Source organism: Oncorhynchus mykiss, chromosome 25, assembly GCF_057628025.1.
Source record: "Oncorhynchus mykiss isolate SJ-2025 chromosome 25, ASM5762802v1, whole genome shotgun sequence".
NCBI lineage: Eukaryota > Metazoa > Chordata > Actinopteri > Salmoniformes > Salmonidae > Oncorhynchus > Oncorhynchus mykiss.
The window spans coordinates 62,464,732-62,471,595 of NC_143046.1; the positions used below are offsets into that span (position 1 = coordinate 62,464,732).

The 6,864-nt window shown below is 40.0% G+C and overlaps 1 long non-coding RNA gene across 1 annotated transcript; it reads right to left on the reverse strand.

Moving 5' to 3' along the window:
• Window positions 1-310: 310 nt before the first annotated feature.
• LOC110504322 (uncharacterized) lies at window positions 311-2,334 on the reverse strand. Its single transcript, XR_002470585.3, has 3 exons — window positions 2,188-2,334; window positions 1,979-2,050; window positions 311-1,292 (listed from the first exon to the last, which is right to left on the reverse strand). It is a non-coding gene; the product is annotated as an uncharacterized LOC110504322 (long non-coding RNA).
• Window positions 2,335-6,864: the final 4,530 nt, after the last annotated feature.

Sequence of the window (6,864 nt, forward strand, 5' to 3'; positions counted from 1 at the left end):
AAGCGACCGCTTATGCCTGGAGCCGGTCCTGTCTAGTCCAGCTGTCTCTCAGTGACTAAATAGCATACTCCAGATGCATCAATTATAACAGAGTGTGAAAACTGGGAACTTGACCATTCAGCCCCTCGACAACTAAACTTTTTATGGATTGAATATGAACTACCAGCTGGAATGATGCATGACGAGCAGCTCCTGCCGAGTAAAATGCTTTCACAGACCACTGCTGTAAAGATGTCTCCAAGTTAATGGGCTTCTATTCACACTTGAGACTGAACATAACGAAGAGAAAGCACGTATCACAAACAACATCCTTCATTACATCCAAGAGAGAATGGTTTAATAACAGCAAATAACTCATACGTCATAAAGTTGTAGATCACAGTAATGATATCATAAGCGAGTGGAAACAGATTTATACAGTATAATAAACTACAGACTAACAACTTTCTGCTGGCATCAGGCAGAAATAGTTTGAAATGAAACACTACATTATCCAGTTTCAGAATGTTAGAAAAGCACAGAAAGCACATTGAAACGACAGAATGGGGGGATACAGAACAGCCTAAATAATTACAACCAACATTCATGTACTGCTAACATTAGCATCCCAATTCAGTGATGAGTGATGACAGCCAAACATTTGTATAGATTTTGTGGTTTTTGTAACAACAGAAAAAATCTATTGTGCTCTTTATTCATTTTTCTCAGGGGTTTATCATTGGTGTCATTACTTTGATATCTCATTGCTTTATCTCATCTAAACATATTTGAAATTTGTCATCTTTGCTAGTGTCAAGCAATGCACAGTAATATCCAGTATTTGTAGCAATAACTTTGTAGCAGCAATACGTTGGTATAGGAATGTTTTTCAGGGAATTAAAAACGTCTTCTCTACTTTTTTCAATGTCTATAATATAATATGGTCAAAGACTAATGCACTATATGTTGATTCTACTTTTCAGAAAACCTCTATCAGTTGTTTGATAATGTTGAACGAATGGTTGTCCTTCAGTCATTTATCAGCGCAAGGACTGTTGTGTGTGTAGAGTATCAAACACTCTATATTAGAATATTTTTTTAAATTGGATTGCAGTTTCTCCAGTACGCAATATTCTGAATGGCTGTCATAACCGTTGTTGAACTCAGGAATAGCTGCAGTGACCCAATCATTGTTGCCCACAGCACCATTTACCATGTCGTCCATAACCTGTTGGAGATTGTGTCTTTTCTCTAGCTCCCCACTGTCACATTCCTTTGTTGTAAGCGTGAGTGCCATTGTGAACTGCTCGCCCCTGTATTAGAAACCCAAACATACAGTAAATCAAGTGGTCGAAATGGAAACAATTTAAATGAGCATTTAAGACATAATACAGTCCATGAGAGCAACCAAGATCGTTTAAAATATATTTTGAAGCTACACTGTACATTGTTTTTATGAAGACTCAAAGATAGAAGAGTGATAAATGTAGATCCATGCAGAATTGTCGTATTCCTAATACTGGATAGGGTTGTCGTATTCCTAATACTGGGTTGGTTAAACCATGGAGTCAAATCAAATCAAATCAAAGTTTATTTGTCACGTGCGCCGAATACAACAGGTGTAGTAGACCTTACAGTGAAATGCTTACTTACAGGCTCTAACCAACAGTGCATAAAATGTATTATGTGAACAATAGGTAAGTTAATAAATAAAAACAACAGTAAAAAGACAGTAAAAAATAACAGTGGCGAGGCTATATACAGGCACCGGTTAGTCGGGCTGATTGAGGTAGTATGTACATGTAGATATTGTTAAAGTGACTATGCATATATGATGAACAGAGAGTAGCAGTAGCGTAAAAGAGGGGTTGGAGGGGATTGTATAATATGAGGATACAGATTGCTCAGCCACAAGAAAAGTCATTGTAAAAAACATTGTCAAATTATGAGATAGAAGCTCATGGTTGCTAAAAGTAGAAACAAACGAAAATGATCTTACTTGGGCTGTCTTCCGCTTGTGCCTTCTTCTGCTTTCTTTGCTATCATTCTTTTCAACTCTTCAGGCTTGAACCTGAATAGGCAATATGGTTATTATCACCACCACAGCAGTAAGCAAAGACTATGTGTACTTCACAGTAAAGTACTGTGTTGGCACTTACACGAATCAACATGCAAACATTAAATAATATACATCACTTTATATGTTACCCTTCTTGTGTATATTACGTCTTCAGTAATCTTTTTCACACTTTCTGTTGATAAGTCTGACTGCCCTTTCTCCACAAAGATGAATGATGAACACCAGTAAGAGAACGTAGATCTTGGCATCTTTGATGAACATGATAGTGTACATCTCTGCTGAATGACACCATTAGAAATATAGACATTAGCATGGTTGAAGCAGGGTTGACAAATTACATTAAAACACTGTTCATTCAACCAGTTTGTGCCCAGTGGGCAAGCACTGAATTTGAGAAAAATTTCTGACAGGAAAGTACTAGCTATGTGGGCTCCCGAGTGGTGCAGAGGTCTAAGGCACTTCATCTCAGTGCAAGAGTTGTCACTTCAGCCCCTGGTTCAAATTCAGGCTGTATCACATCCGGCCATGATTGGGAGCCCAGAGTCGTCCGGGTTTGGCCGGGGTAGGCTGTGAGTGTAAATAAGAATTTGCTTTTAACTGATTTGCCTAGTTAAATAAAGGTTAAAATATATATATATATATTTTTTTAAAATTCAAGTGACATAGCTATAATTGCTAAATCATTTGATTACTGTACTGTAGTTTACTGTATCTGTAATGTGCAATGCATTTAAAAGAAATGAAAACTACTGTCAGGTTACAGTTACAGTAGGTATTTGAGTTCTCTGAAGAGGTTGACTGCGTTGTGTTTTCAGTTTTTTTTTAAATAGTTAAACTCACCAGCTGCAGCTTCTACTTCAATTTGAATCCCAGTTCAGTTGCTTAGATCTCAGATACCTGTCTGTCCCTGAGGTGAGGCACAGCTTTTATTCCTAACAGTGACAGTGTTCTCACCAGCAAGGGCAGAATGTATGCCCAAACATGGACTCAGGCATGTCATATTTTCATCACTCAGTTATCTTTAACGGTAGCCTACCATCTGAGACTGTAAAAATATTTGCATAAGGAAAGACACGTACATCCTTCTCCCTATTATTACCTTACACAAAACTACTGCCTCTACTTTTTTCATGTGTACTATAGTATAGTTCACAGAGGTCACCAAAGGGTAGAAAAGGAAGAAGAAAATGTAATCAGGGAAAGAGAATGCTAAATTATCTTCCTACAGGTGTAGGATCTTAACTTGATCACCCTGTTGCAGAATAACTTTCCTACAATGCAAAACATTTCAAACTTGCAGTGTATTTGAGTTTTAAAAAGGCTTCTGAAGTTTATAATTTCCACTTAGAAATGTCAGACTTCATTTTCCCTTACTAAAAATCTTCCAATTTTCTGTCATTGAGCAACATTGCTGCATCATATGAATTGCTGTTTAGTTTAGAATAACAAAAGGTTTCGTCTGTAACCATAGTGAACCCAGAAGTCGTCTTGTGTGGAGGATTTTTCTCCCTCATCTCATACATTTGGTTAACCTTTATCTTACATCAGGTTTGTTGTTGCAGGCAACAGCCCAGATCAGGCCTGAAATAAGTGGTTCATGTGAAATGAGTGCAGTGAGCTGGTTTGGTTGGCTCCAGTCAGATGGCATTAGCTGAAACAGCCCCACTAGCCCAGCTTGGGGGTATTTTAACTGTCTCCTGTAAATGCACCATTCAGGTCAGTATCCCCCCACCATCCTAGTAAAGTCAGCAAGAATACCTTCACTTCTGTGTACACAGGAGGACCACAGTCAAGCCTGTCAGCTGTTAACACACAAGCACACAAGCACACACACACAATTCTATATACAGACATTCTTCACTCAGTTTGAAGAATATAAATATACGAGAACACACACATATCATATGATTTGGCACAGGGCTGTCTGTGTGTTGGCAGATGAGAATAACGGAATGTGTTAGCATGGTGCCCACACGTAACGCTGTCGCCCAGGCTGGCATTCCTCTCAGCCGGGAAGTGTACCCAGTGAACAGCAGGAAAGGAATGCAGACAAATATCTGTCTTTATTAAACAATACTGCTGCAATTCAAGTCTCTCTGTCTCAGACTGCTCTTTATACAACTCCCTCTAACACTCCTCCCCGTCCTCGTCTGATGCTGGGCTGATCTGGGAGATAAAGGCTCATCAGTGGCAAGATCTGACGAGACAATGATTATCACACTGTTTCACAGGGGAATTAATCATAGCGAGGAGACAGCTCTCTATCTCTCTCTATCGCTCTCTTTCTCTCTGGCAATGAATTTCGCACATGCAGAGCGCCATCACCAATACTAACACAGAGTATTTTTAAGCAAAACCGCCATCCGGGTGTTTCCGGGATAAGACAAAACAACAATAATATATTTTTGGAGCAGTGTTTGTTTTGTGGAACATAAGGAACTTTACTGGAAATAGCCGCAGGAAAATATTTGCTGTGGTTCTTTTTGCGGTTGGGGCAGTGCAGAGGCTATATCTATCCTCTAATACAGGACTAGTAAAGGCCCAGTGTACTACTTTTGTGGGAAACATTATTCTCAATTTTTATTTTTATTTTAAAAAAAAAATTAGGGGGTGCATCTGCATCCTCAGCACCCTTTCTTCCCGTGGCTATGCAACTGGACCTGTGTTTCAGACACATTGTCTTCCTTCCCCCAGAAACTTCCAGATAACGTTTTCTATTGAGCAGTGTTGAATGTCAGCCAGTCTATTAGGAGATATGCTCTGTCTCTGTTGTTTTTCCTTGTCTATTTAATCTTAATTAATTAAGCTGTGGCTAAGTTGGCCTGTATTTTTAGAGAGGGTGAAAGAGAGTTGAATGGAGAGAGAAAGGTTTCCCTCCAACCTATTTATGCAAGTAAAGTACATCGGATAAAAAATGGCATGACAGTCCTGATGGAAACAGATCATTTGTCGGTAAACTTTCCAAATGTTGACAAAACAAAAAACGCAAAAAAATATTTTATGAGCAATATTAATATAATAACCGTATTGAAGTAAACATGGAGTCATGCAGTGAAATATTGTGTGGTCCTCCCACTGCGACTCGTCAGGAAAGCATGCAGTTTATTAGGCTACAGATGAAATAAGTTATGATGAACTTCACAGGGTGTCACGTTCGTTGAAATGAGCGGACCAAGGCGCAGCGTGCATAGAGTTGCACATGTTTATTTTCATGAAACTCGCCGACAAAAACAATAAACAGCAAATGAGACGTAACGACTGGAGTGCTCACAGGCACTACACGAAATCAAGATCCCACAAACTAAAGGTGGAAAAAGGCTTTCTAAGTATGATCCCCAATCAGAGACAATGATGGATAGCTGCCTCTGATTGGGAACCATACCCGGCCAACAAAGAAATAGAAAAACTAGAATGCCCACCTAAATCACACCCCGACCTAACCAAATAGAGAAATAAAAAGGCTCTCTAAGGTCAGGGCGTGACACAGGGTGGTGAAAGTGCAAGGTGATGAGCTTGATGCTCCTTTCCAATAAATATCGAGGGTCTTATTCTGGTGACACGATCATCTGTGCTTGGCTGCCGTTTGACAAATACAAATAATTTTGCTCTTTTGTCCATAATCTCATCATTTTATTTTATATTTGCATGAAAATCTGTTGCTAATTGGATAGAAACCTAGATGGTGACATACTTTCTGTGCATTAGCCCAAATGCTTTTTTTCAAGCTAAAGTTTGGAGCCATCAGGTTTGGAAAGGTTTGGAGCCATCAGGTTTGGAAAGGTTTGGAGCCATCAGGTTTGGAAAGGTTTGGAGCCGTCAGGTTTGGAAAGGTTTGGAGCCGTCAGGTTTGGAAAGGTTTGGAGCCGTCAGGTTTGGAAAGGTTTGGAGCCGTCAGGTTTGGAAAGGTTTGGAGCCGTCAGGTTTGGAAAGGTTTGGAGCCGTCAGGTTTGGAAAGGTTTGGAGCCATCAGAAAAATAAGATGCACTATCACGCCCAGCCATTCTTTAATTCATATTGCCTACTTTCTCACTCTGGACCAGTACCACTCCAGATGTGAAAGTTTGATATACGAGGTTGGCACCCTGACCCTTGCGTTGATCCCTACATGTGAGCATTCTTCAAGATAGATCCCTCTCAAGGTCATGTATGCATGATGGCATGAATGAAGCAATAACCATTAGCTGTTCCTGTTTTGTACAGTAATAGAGATAAATCATCATAATTGTACAGTTGTTATATTATTTTCCTCTTACTCCTGCGAATTTGTTGTATTAATAGTAATTATATCAATGATGACAAGTAATTTTGGTCCAACTATCCTGTTTCTATTTCAGTTACCTCACTGATTGGAGCGATTTGCATGTTCCATGTAACAGGGATACAGCTTTCAGGGTATAATTCCTCCATTAATATTTAATTGCCATCGAAGTGTGTTTTCAAAGTCTAGGGTGACGTTCCAGCCTTCCAGCCCAGTCACCATAGAGCCAATTCCGGACCAGGACGAGGAACGTGGTGTGGTTCCAAAGAGCTGTGTTTTTAGTCATCTTATACCTCTCTCCTCCCGTGCTGGCATCTGTAGCGCCTCTCCAGCAACAGTAAATCACGTGACCATTTCCTTGCGAGGAAATCCTAATCTCCGGATAGATCCGCGGGGCGAGGGCCGCTGCACCGACTCAAGACATGTTGTAACCCGAGGCGACGGTATTAGGAAGGAAAAATGCTAGAAAGTGGTCCCCGTGCACGATTTGTTTTGTCATCAATGCTCCATTAGTGTCACTTTATTCCACGCTACCCCTCCTTCTACC